General features: G+C 44.7%; 1 non-coding gene across 1 annotated transcript; it reads right to left on the reverse strand.

Moving 5' to 3' along the window:
• Nucleotides 1-519: 519 nt before the first annotated feature.
• LOC138372781 (U2 spliceosomal RNA) lies at nucleotides 520-707 on the reverse strand. The gene has a single exon (XR_011230967.1). It is a non-coding gene; the product is annotated as a U2 spliceosomal RNA (small nuclear RNA).
• Between the last annotated feature and the right edge of the window lie 12,578 nt (nucleotides 708-13,285).

The following is a 13,285-nucleotide window of genomic DNA, read 5'->3' on the forward strand; positions in this document are numbered from 1 at the left end:
TTCGACCCAAATATATGAGTAACAAGGTTATCGTGAATAACCCAACTCAATTACGGGCTCACCATATCGAGAGAGAGAGAGAGAGAGAGAGAGAGAGACACACACACACACACTGCCCAACTACCATCTTTCATGCCCATGTCCCGCCATGGATGAGAGTGGGCATCCAGCTGTCCGGGACATCGTTGAGTTGTTTGGCTGCGTAATTGGTATGTTGTTGTTGTTTAACTGTGCTGCGTGTTGACCACTTTGATGGACCAGAGGTTCTCGCGCCTGCTAAACATCTGCAACAGGTGTTAGGTTGGATACTAGACGGCGAACATGTGTGTTTATCTATGCGGTACACATGTCATTAATGTGTAACATGAATCACACAAATAGTTTCCTTCTAATGTTGTGGTGACCGGTTCCTCCGACGAGTCATTTGTACGTCAACTCGTGCATGGTTATTACCTGTCTCATTGACAGTGATTTGTTGATTTCATTGCGCATGCCTGTGTGTGGTTTTTTTCTCCCCGAAAGGAGTGGACCGATCCCAGAGGTACGGCAATACCGGGCCGATCCGCGGCAAAGGTGGAGCAAGCTCCTAGCACTTCGCCATATTGCAAAAATCAGTTTAATATCGAGGATCCCACATGGGGATCGTATCAGATATTAAGCTAATAAGAACAGATACTACGCTTTGGCCTGTGTGTTTACCAGAGCATCCTGTCTGGAGCTCCTGTACTCACCGAGTTGTGTTTGCGGGGGTTGAGCTCTGGCTCTTTGGTCCCGCCTCTCAACCGTGAATCAACTGATGAACAGGGTCCTGAGCCTACTAGGTTCTGTCATGAGTGTGTGTGTCTTTGAGTATCAGCAGTGATAGGAAGCCGTGTTAACGATGTGATGAAACTGTTAAGTCAAGTGTTGTGTTCCTGAGTGGAGCAGTAACCGATGCGTTAGACCCTCCTTGTCTCTAATGCCTCACCAACCCTGTGTAAAGCACCCGGTGAATTAACAAATAAGTTTATTAAATAAACTGTTTTAGTTTTTGCACCTCTACGTTAAATCGGGCTAAATACCGCCGCTCCTACACATCATAGTATCTCGGTGCAATCGCCACCCTCGAAGCCGTATCACAATCATATCAAATATTGATTTTTTTTTTGGCAGGGATATTCCTGCGTGGGCCCTAAGCCTCTGGCTGGCCCACTAAGTGTTGCTTGTTTCTGTTTTACTTGGGCGGAGTATGAGTATTTATGACTCGTATGGTCGCTTCAGTAAGATTTTGTCCCATGTGTTTAACAACTTCTTCTGCTCTGTTGAATCTAAGTTGAAATCTTAATGGGTTTGTAACTGTGCACTGTGTTAGATCATGTTCAAGTCAAATATTGATGTAAGGCCTAAAGAAAAAAAAATTCTTTAGAGTGCTTAAATCCAAATCCACAGAGAATCCACAGTGAATCCACAGTGAATCCACAGTGAATCCACAGAGAATCCACAGAGAATCCACAGAGAATCCACAGTGAATCCACAGTGAATCCACGGTGAATCCACAGAGAATCCACAGAGAATCCACAGTGAATCCACAGTGAATCCACAGAGAATCCACAGAGAATCCACAGTGAATCCACAGTGAATCCACAGAGAATCCACAGAGAATCCACAGTGAATCCACAGTGAATCCACAGACAATCCACAGAGAATCCACAGAGAATCCACAGTGAATCCACAGTGAATCCACGGTGAATCCACAGAGAATCCACAGAGAATCCACAGTGAATCCACAGTGAATCCAGTGAATCCACAGAGAATCCACAGTGAATCCACAGTGAATCCACAGTGAATCCACAGAGAATCCACAGTGAATCCACAGTGAATCCAGTGAATCCACAGAGAATCCACAGTGAATCCACAGTGAATCCACAGTGAATCCACAGAGAATCCACAGTGAATCCACAGTGAACCCACAGTGAATCCACAGAGAATCCACAGTGAATCCACAGTGAATCCAGTGAATCCACAGAGAATCCACAGTGAATCCACAGAGAATCCACAGTGAATCCACAGAGAATCCACAGTGAATCCACAGTGAATCCACAGAGAATCCACAGAGAATCCACAGTGAATCCACAGAGAATCCACAGTGAATCCACAGTGAATCCACAGAGAATCCACAGAAAATCCCTCAAGCGGCTGGAGTACTTCGGTTAGTATGCACTGCTGTTGTAAGTTACTTGCCACGATGGCTTCTGTTGAGCCATCCGCCATGGCCACATTAGTGACAATGAATGCAACTGCTGCAGGCAGTAGAAGCAAAGATTCCACATATACACATTCTCAAGAACAGGCTCTAGAGTGAGGTGAAACCCACGATTATGTATGCTTAGATCTTATATATATATATATATATATATATATATATATATATATATATATATATATATATATATATATATATATATATATATATATATATATATATATATATATATATAAAATTTTAGTAAACTTGTGTTCCGAGTCCAAGTGAATATTTCTCAAAATGAAAACAGCAAATATCTATAAGAGTGCTAATAATATTATAATACTAATATTTATTTATATATTAGCTTTAAAATTGTCATTATTATTGTTTTGCTTTATTTTGGGCAACGGTGCTCCCGGGTGTGACCCATGATATAGCAGCCCATTAGTGGGTTTAATGGGTGTTGCTGCGTACTTCTTAATGGGGTAAGAGAGAGAAGATTTAGTAACCTTATAGTCTCTGACTCTTACTGGGTAGCTGCTCTCCCTTCATCATCATATTCTGGTTCTTCATCATATCTGGCTCCTCAAGAACTGCTCTGGCTCTTGTAATTCTCTCTCTCTCTCTCTCTCTCTCTCTCTCTCTCTCTCTCTCTCTCTCTCTCTCTCTCTCTCTCTCTCTCTCTCTCTCTCTCTCTCTCTCTCTCTCTCTCTCTCTCTCTCTCTCTCTCCCTCCCACCTTTCCCACCATCCGATAATGAACCATATAAAGAAGGGGGGGGGAGGGGGGCTATGGGGGATGGAGTGACTGGTGCTCTATCCCATAAATTAGAGTAGTGAAGGAGGGAGTTAGTGCCGTCTCCCCCAAAACAATGGTGAGGGCAGGGTCCAACACAGGGTCGAACACACCCACACAGCCGGCCTGCCTTAATGAGGGAAGGGAGGGAGGGAGGGAGAGAGAGAGACACCGAGGGAGGAAGGCAGGCAGGAAGGTAGGCAGTGGTAGATGGAGGTAAATTACGAAAGAGAGAAGGCTGAAAGAGAGAAGTGATTTTACGTGGATGGAAGAGAATCTCAGAAATATCACGGAGGAAGGGGGAAGTAAATGGAATGTGTAGGGTAGGAAAGAAGGTGGGAGGGAGGAATCGCGGGAGAGGGAGGGAGAAAGGAGGGAACACTAGAGGTAAGGGGGATGGTTCCCGTGGGAGTAATCTCCTCCATGCTTACTCCATATTCCTACAAAACGGAGGAGTTATCAATTATCAAATATTGACAAAGTGGCCCCAATTAGTCGAAGAGTTTATAAACCTCACCCGTCATCGTTAGCGCTAAAAAAGGAGGTAGGTAGGGAGAGAGAAGGAGGGAGAGAGAGGGAGGGAGGGAGGAAGGGAAAGAGAGTGAGAGAGAGAGAGGTGGAAGGGAGGGATGGAGGGATGGAGGGAGAAAGGGAGGGGCTAAGGGAATGGGGATTATTGGAATGAAGAGAGTGAGGCATGGTGAAAGGTACGATGGGAAAACTGAAGAACTATGGAGGAAGGAAGGGAGATATAGAGGGAGATACGGAGGGAGGGAGATACGGAGAAAAGGGAAGGAGGAAGGTAGAACAGCATCCGAAGACGTCAGTAGATAATTAGGTGTCTGAATGCCTCATCGCCATTTTCTACCCCTTTTATAGGATAGCACTTTATATATTTGTCTGTCTGTCTGTCTGACTGTCTGTCTGTCTGTCTGTCTGTCTGTCTGTCTGTCTGTCTGTCTGTCTGTCTGTCTGTCTGTCTGTCTGTCTGTCTGTCTGTCTGTGTCTCTTTTTATCTCTATCTCTCACATACTTCGTCTATCTTCGTTCCCCCTTATCAGTCTCCCTGGCAAATAATCACGTGTCTCTCTCTCCAACAGAGAAGCAAATGGATCTGACGCCGCTGTCATGTAAATCTGCAAGCTTCTGCTAAACAGCCTCATCAGAACCATTGTATCTTCCCGTCAGGGACCCGCCACAGTCCATCAACAAGTCATCCCTATCATTCTAATGACCTAAATGGCCAGGGTCTTTTGTTTTTAGCTTATGTGATAATTAACCCAATCATCAGTGCCCAGGCAACGTATGTGTGTGTGTGTGTGTGTGTGTGTGTGTGTGTGTGTGTGTGTGTGTGTGTGTGTGTGTGTGTGTGTGTGTGTGTGTGTGTGTGTGTGTGTGTGTGTGTACTCACCTATTTCACCTATTTGTGCTTGCGGGGGTTGAGCTCTGGCTCTTTGGTCTCGCCTCTCAACTGTCAATCAACTGGTGTACAGGTTCCTGAGCCTATTGGGCTCTATCATATCTACACTTGAAACTGTGTATGGAGTCAGCCTCCACCACATTACTGCCTAATGCATTCCATTTGTCAACTACTCTGATACTACAAAAATTCTTTCTAATATCTCTGTGGCTCATTTGGGCACTCAGTTTCCACCTGTGTCCCCTAGTGCGTGTACCCATTGTGTTAAATAGCCCGTCTTTATCCACCCTGTCAATTCCACTGAGAATCTTGTACGCGGTGATCATATCCCCCCTAACTCTTCTGTCTTCTAGCGAAGTGAGGTTTAATTCCCGTAGTCTCTCCTCGTAGCTCACACCTCTCAGCCCGGGTACTAGTCTGGTGGCAAACCTTTGAATTTTTTCCAGTTTGGTCTTATGCTTGACTACATATGGACTCCATGCTGGGGCTGCATACTCCAGGATTGGTCTGACATAGGTGGTATACAAAGTTCTGAATGATTCCTTGCACAAGTGTCTAAATGCCGTTCTTATGTTAGCCAACCTGGCATATGCTGCTGATGTTATCCTCTTGATATGGGCTTCAGGGGACAGGTCTGGTGTGATATCAACCCCCAGGTCTTTCTCTCTCTGACTCCTGTGTGTGTGTGTGTGTGTGTGTGTGTGTGTGTGTGTGTGTGTGTGTGTGTGTGTGTGTGTGTGTGTGTGTGTGTGTGTGTGTGTGTGTGTGTGTGTGTGTGTGTGTGTGTATGTGTGTGTGTGTGTGTGTGTGTTTCTCCTCTAGTTCAGTCCGATTTCTCACCACTCTTGCGTTAAACTTAAAGTGTGTAACAACTCTACGGCTGACGTGAGTTTCAAGCTTCCATCCATGCCATCTTGTTTTATTGGTATACAATGTGAATATTTATCTCTTTTTTTTCTACTCTATCTATCCCCCTAAGCATTTTAAACGTCTCGCTCATGTCTCCCCCTTCTCTTCTCGTTTTATTTTCAGCGTCGTCAGGTTTAGTTCATTCAGTTTCCCTTCATTCCCCATCCCTCGCAATTATGTAGTTTTTTAGATGGAGTCCCACGATTGGGCGACATGCTCAGAATCTGGTCTCAAGTGGGGTAGGGGGGGGGGCATGGGTTTCAACAATTGAAATGCCTTCATACTTACGTTCCTGAATGATGTTCTGATTATTGCTAACGAAATGTATGTATGTTTGTGAGTGTGTGAGTGTGTGTGTGTACTTACCTAATTGTATTCACCTAGTTGTGCTTGCGGGGGAATGAGCTTTGGCTCTTTGGCTCTCAACCTTCAATCAACTGTTGTACAGATTCCTGAGCCTACTTAGCTCTATCATATCTACATTTGAAATTGAGTATGGAGTCTGCCTCCACCACATCACTTCCTAGTGCATTCTATTTGTTAACTACTCTGACACTAAAAAAAAAATCTTTTATTGTCTCTGTGGCTCATTTGGATACTAAGTTTCCACCTGTGTCCCCTTGTTCGTGTCCCACCCGTGCTGAAGAGTTTGTCTTTGTCCACCCAGCCAATTCCCCTGAAAATTTTGTAGGTGGTTATCATGTCTCCCATTACTCTTCTGTTTTCCAGGGACGTGAGGTTCAATTCCTTTAGCCCTTCCTCGTAGCTCATACCTCTCAGTTCTGGGACAAGTCTGGTGGCATACCGCTGAATCTTCTCTAACTTTGTCTTGTGTTTAACTAGGTATGGACTCCAGGCTGGAGCTACATATTCCAGGACTGGTCTGACATAAATGGTATACAAGGTCCTGAATGATTCCTTACACAAGTTTCTAAAGGCAGTTCTTATGTTGGCCAATCTAGCATATGTCGCTGATGATATCCTTTTGATGTGGGCCTCTGGGGACAGGTTCAGTGTGATATCAACCGCCAGATCTTTCTCTATATTTGACTCTTGCAGGATTTCACGCCCCAGATGGTACCTTGTGCTCAGCCTTCTGCTCCCTTCGCCTAATTTCATTACTTTACACTTTCCTGACTTGAACTTTAGTAGTCATTTTTTAGACCATTCCTACAGTTTGTCCAGGTCGTCCTGTAGTCTCTGTATTCACCTAGTTGTGCTTGCTAGGCAACAGGAGCATCAGGGTGAAAGAAACTCTGCCCATTTGTTTTCCGCCTCCACCAGGGATCGAACTCGGAACTTCAGGACTACGAATCCGAAGCTCTGTCCACTCAGCTGTCAGTACCCGTGTGTGTGTGTGTTTGTACTCATGTTGCTGAGTACAGCTAGCGGGTTGAGCTCTGGCTCATTGATCCCGCGTCTCAACTGTCAATCAACTGGTGTACAGATTCCTGAGCCTACTGGGCTCTATCATATCTACATTTGAAACTGTGTATGGAGTCAGCCTCCACCACATCACTGCCTAATGCATGCCATCTGTTAACTACTCTGACACTGAAAAAGTTCCTTCTAACGTTCCTGTGGCTCATTTGGGTACTCAGTTTCTACTTGAGTCCCCTTGTTCGCGTCCCACCCGTGTTAAACAGTTTATTTTTATCTACCTTATCAATACCTCTGAAAATTTTGTAGGTAGTGATCATGTCTCCCCTTACTCTTCTGTCTCCCAAATTCGTGAATTGCATTTCTCACAGCCTTTCCTCGTAACTCATGTCTCTTAGTTCTGGGACTAGCCTAGTGGCATACCTCTGAACTTTTTCCAGCTTCTTCTTATTCTTGACAAGATACGGGCTCCATTCTGGGGCTGCATACTCCAAGATTGGTCTTACAAATGTGGTGTACAAGGTTCTGAATGAATTCTTACATAGGTTCCTGAAAGCAGTTCTGATGTTAACCAGCCTTGCAGACGCCGCCGATGTTATTCTTGTTATGTGGAGCTTCAGGAGACAGGTTTGGCGTGATATTAATTCCTAGATCTTTCTCTGTCCGTTTCACGAAGGACTTCTTCTCTCATTCGGTATCTTGTGTCTGGCCTCCGGTTTCCACCGCCTAGTTTCATTACCTTTCATTTACTCTGGTTGAACTATAGTAGCCATTTGTTGGACCATTCATTCAATTTGTCTGTGTCATGACAAGTCTCATACTATCTTCCTGTCTTAATCCTCCTTATAATCTTTGCATCATCAGCAAACAATGAAAGGAACGAGTCTATACCCTCTGGGAGATGATTTACATATATCGGAAACAGAATAGGTCCAAGGACTGAACCCTGCGGGACTCCACTGGTGACGCCTCATCAATTAGAGACCTCACCCCTCACAGTGACTCGCTGTCGTCTGTTGCTTAGCTACTCTCTTATCCAGTGGAATACCTTCCCTTTCGCTCCTGCCTGCATCTCCAGCTTGTGTGCTAGTCTCTTATGCGGTAGTGTCAAAGGCTTTCTGGCAATCCAGAAATATACAGTCTGCCCAGCCTTCTCTGTCTTGCCTGATATGTTGCCTTGTCGTAGAATTCAGTTAACCCTGTGAGGCAGGACTTGCCATCCTTGAACCCATGCTGCTGTTGTGTTACAAAGTTCTTCCGCTGCATATGTTCCACTAGTTTTTTTCGCACAATCTTCTCCATCATCTTGCATGGAATGCAAGTTAGGGACACTGGCCTCCTGCCTTCTGCCTTCTGCCTCCTGTTCAGTGCCTCCTGCCTATCACCCTTCTTGAATATTGGGACTACATTGGCCATCTTCCAATTACTTGGCAGTTCACCTGTTGCCAGTGATTTGTTGTACACTATGGGGAGTGGCAGTCACAGAGTTTTTGCTCCTTCCTTTAGTATGTATGGTGAGATTTCATCCGGGCCTATAGCCTTTGTCACATCCAATTCTAGCAGATGCTTCCTCACCTCCCCCCCTGGTAATCACAAACTCTTCTAGTGGCGTCTGGTTTGATATTCCCTTTCGTATCTCTGGGACTTCTCCTTGCTCTACTGTGAAGACCTCCTGGAATTTCTTATTGAGTTCTTCGCACACCTCCTTGTCGTTTGTAGTGAATCTGTCTGCCCCTACCCTCAATTTCATTACCTGTTCCTTCACTGTTGTTTTTCTCCTGATGTGGCTGTGCAGCAATTTAGGTTGAGTCTTTGCCTTGCTTGCTATGTCATTTTCATATTGCCGCTCTGTCTCTCTTCTCACCCTGACATACTCCTTCCTGTCACGGTGGTATCTTTCTCTGCTCCCTATTGTCCTGTTATTTCTGTAGTTGCCCCACGCCCTTTTACTTCGTTGCTTTGCTATCTTACATCTCTGACTAAACCATGGGTTTCTTGTCTCCATTTCATTTTTTTCCTTTTGGACTGGGACGAACTTGTCTGCTGTGTGTGCGTGTGAAACTTCCTTACAGAAGTTTCTAAGCGCCGTTCTTATGTTGGCCAACCTGGCATATGCCACTGAAGATATCCTCTTGATGTCGGCTTCAGGGGACAGGTCTGGCGTCATATCAACCTCTAGATCTTACTCTCTTCCTGATTCTTGAAGTTTTTCATCTCCTAAATAATTCCTTTTATCTGGCCTCCTGCTCCTTACTCCTATTTTCATTCCCTTGCACTTGCTTGAGTTAAACTCTAGTATCCATTTGCCGGATCATTCCATCAGTTTGTCCAGGACATCTCAAAGCCTCTAGCTGTCTTAATTAATTCTTTTCAAAATCGTAGCATCGTCAGCAAACATTGAGAGAAATGAGTCTATACCCTCTGGAAGATCATTTAAGTGTATCAGAATCAGGATAGGTTCGAGTACAGAACCCTGCGGGACTCCGCTGGTGAAATCCCGCCATTTTGACGTCTCACTCCTCACAGTTATTTTCTGTTTTCCTGTTGCTTAGGTACTTCCTTATGCACTGGAACACACTCTCTTTTAATACTGCCTGTTTCTCCAGCTTATGTCGCAGCTCTCATAGGGTACTGTGTCAAAGGCTTTCAGATAGTCAAAGAAAATACAGTCTGCTAACCCATCTTTTTCTTGCTTAACTTTTGTCCCCTGGTCATTGAATTCTATTAAACTTGTGAGACATGATTTACCATCCCTGAACCCATGCTTGTGGTGTATTACAATGTCCCTTATCTCTAAATGAACCGCTAGATTTGTTTTCATGATCTTCCGTATCATCTTTCAAGTTGAGACACTGGCCTGTTGTTCAGTGCCTCTTGCCTGCTGCCTTTTGTGTATATTGGGACTACGTTAGCTGTCTTCCATGTTTCTGGTAGGTGTACTATTTCCAGCAATTTTACCCCATAGAGAGAGGCAAGCAAATGGCTTCTGCATAGTCTTTTGGTATGCATGGTGGGAGTCTGCCAGGTCCTACGGCCATTCTCACGTCCAGATCCAACAGATACCTCCTAACCTCTTCTCTGGTAAATTCCGATCTTCCAAAGCTGCCCGGTTAATTGCCATCTCTCTTAGTTCAGGGATTTCTCATCGTTCTATTGGGAAGACCTCTTGGGTTCTCCTGATGAGTTCTTTACATTCACGTAATACTCTATGCGCCTGTCTTCACCGGTTTTCAGTTTCATCACCTGTTTTTTCTCTGCTGTCTTCCTCCTGGTGTGGCTGTGGTGTAGGTTTGGTACGGTATTGGCTTTATTTGCTTTGTCATTTTTATACTGTCTCTCTGCTCTTCTTCTTCTCATAATGAGATACTCATTCCTGGCCCTCTAATATCTCTCTCTGCTCTTTGGTGTTCTGTTATTTCTGTTGTTTCTCCACGCCCTTGTAATTTAATTGCCGTGCTTCCTTATATTCCCGATTAAACCAGGGATTCATCTTTTGCTTCTATTTTTTTTCCTTTAAGACAAGGATAAACTGTCTATTGCATCCTGACACTTTTGGGTCATGTTATCCATCATGTATTGTTGAGACTTTTCTCTGAGTTCTGTTTCCTATGGTATATCTATTAGGAACACTATCATCTCATAATTATTTCCTTTCCAAATGCCAGCCCTTTGCTTTTCAGTCCTTTCCCTGGGTACATTACTCCTACTTCCATTAGAGTTTCTACTACTTCTACTAAGTTTCCACTTGTGTCCCTTTGTTCGTATTCCACCCATGCTAAAGAGTTTGTCTTTGTCCACCCTGCCTATTCCCTTGAGTATTTTGTAGGTGGTTATCATGTCTTCCCCCCTTACTCTTTTGTTTTCCAGGGACGTGAGGTTCAGCTCCCTTAGCCTTTCTTCGTAGCTCATACCTCTCAGTTCCAGGACTAGTCTGGTGGCATACCTCTGAATTTTTTCTAACATTGTCTTGTGTTTATCTAGGTATGGACTCCAAGCTGGAGCTGCATATTCCAGGAATAGTCTGACTTAAGTGGTATACAGGGTCCTGAACGATTCCTTACACAAGTTTTTAAAGGCAGTTCTTATGTTGGCCAATCTAGCATATTCCGCTGATGATATCCTTTTGATATGGGCCTCTGGGGACAGGTTCAGTGTGATATCAATTCCCAGATCTTTCTCTCTATTTGACTCTTGCAGGATATCACCTCCCAGATGGTACCTTGTGTTCAGCCTTCTGCTCCCTTTGCCTAATTTCATTACTTTACACTTTCATGAGTTTAATATAAGTAGCCATTTTCTAGACCATTCCAACAGTTTGTCCAGGTCGTCCTGTAGTCTTTGTTCATCTTCATCTGTCTTGATTCTTCTCATAATTTTTGCGTCATCAGCAAACATTAAGAGGACACTATACCCTCCGGAAGATCGTTTACATATATTAGAAACAGGATGGGTCCTAATACAGAGCCCTGTGGGACTGCGGAGGTGACTTCTCGTCACTCTGATGTCTCTCTCCTCACAGTTACTCGCTGTTTCCTGTTGCTTAGATACTCCCTTATCCACTGGAGCACCTTATCTTTCACTCCTGCCTGTTGCTCCAACTTTTGTAATAACCTTTTATGGGGTACTGTGTCAAAAGCTTTCTGACAGTCCAAGAAAAGGCATTCTGACCACCCTTCTCTTTCTTGCTTAATTTGTGTCACTTGGTCAAAGAATTCTCTTGAACCTGTGAGGCACGATTCACACACCCACACCCACACCCACACACACACACACACACACACACACACACACACACACACACACACACACACACACACACACGTGTGCACTTACCTATTTGTGCTTGCGGGGGTTGAGCTCTGGCTCTTTGGTCCCGCCTTTCAACTGTCAATCAACTGGTGTACAGGTTCCTGAGCCTACTGGGCTCTATCATATCTACATTTGAAACTGTGTATGGAGTCAGCCTCCACCACATGACTTCCTAATGCATTCCATTTGTCAACCACTCTGACACTAAAAAAGTTCTTTCCAATATCTCCGTGGCTCATTTGGGCACTCAATTTCCGAATGTTTCCCTTAGTGCGTGTGCCCCTTGTGTTAAATAGCCTGTCTTTATCTACTCTATTAATTCCTTTGAGAATCTTGTATGTGGTGACCATGTCCCCCCCCCTAACTCTTCTCTCTTCCAGCGAAGTGAGGTTTAATTCCCGTAGTCTCTCCTCGTAGCTCATACCTCTCTGCTCGGGTACTAGTCTGGTGGCAAACTTCTGAACCTTTTCCAGTTAAGTCTTATGCTTGACTAGATATGGACTTTATGCTGAGGACATCCATATACTTACCGAATTGCCTAATTGTACTTACCTAATTACAATTAGGCAATTAGGCAATTATGTGTGTGTGTGTGTGTGTACTCACCTAATTGTGCTTGCGGGGGTTGAGCTTTGGCTCTTTGGTCACACACACACATGTGTGTGTGTGTGTGTGTGTTTGTGTGTGTGTGTGTGTGTGTGTGTGTGTGTGTGTGTGTGTGTGTGTGTGTGTGTGTGTGTGTGTGTGTGTGTGTTGTGTGTGTGTGTGTGTGTGTGTGTGTGTGTGCGTGCGTGTGTATGCGTGTGCGTGTGCGCGCGCGTGTATTTTTGCGTGTAATCGTTTGTATCAGGTAAACAACTTTGTTTGTAACATCAATCACTTTATATTATCCATCAGCCAGTCACTACTCGTAACTATCACAAAATTTCTCCACGTTTAATCACCCTTAACCTTCAATGAATACAAGTAGAAAAAAAAATAATCCACTAGCCTCTGTGATAAAAGTATCACCGAACATTAACAAAAGGCTCGACCCTCATTCCTTCCTATCCATGTATCCAGCGTTCCAATATATGTAGGTCTCGGGGTCCCACGTGGGAAGCTCGTAGTCTCCAACATGATTTCTCACCACCTGGAAATTGAAGGGGGCGTCAACTGCCCTCTATAACTTACAAATTTGTAGCCCTATCTCATTAAACAAGGCCCACTTCCAGCCGCTTACAGCTCTATTGTTCGCTGGAATATTTATGTACGGGCGGAGCGAACACCGCGAACCCTTTAACGCAGGCTTCGAAGTCTATTGTGAGCATCGGAGCGTCCGTCGGCCATTGTTGGAGTGGCGTGATGCTCCGGGTGTGTGTGTGTGTGTGTGTGTGTGTGTGTGTGTGTGTGTGTGTGTGTGTGTGTGTGTGTGTGTGTGTTCTCGGTATTGGCCGGGGAGGAGCTCTATACACACTCATAGGGGCCTGGTGGCTGAGTGGACAGCGCTCGGGATTTGTGGTCCTAGGGACCGGGGATCGATCCCCGGCAATGGCGGAAACAAATGGGCAAGGTTTGTTTCATCCTGATGTGCTTGTTCACCTAATAGTAAATAGGTACCTGGGGAGTTAGAGCTGTTACGGGCTGTGTGTGTGTGTGTGGAAAAAAACGCAATAAACAATAATTAGTTAGTAGTTAGTAACAGTTGATTGATTGACAGTTGAGAGGCTGGCCGAAAGAGTAGAGTTCAACCCGCAAGCACAACT

This window comes from Procambarus clarkii, chromosome 39, assembly GCF_040958095.1.
Source record: "Procambarus clarkii isolate CNS0578487 chromosome 39, FALCON_Pclarkii_2.0, whole genome shotgun sequence".
Taxonomy (NCBI): domain Eukaryota; kingdom Metazoa; phylum Arthropoda; class Malacostraca; order Decapoda; family Cambaridae; genus Procambarus; species Procambarus clarkii.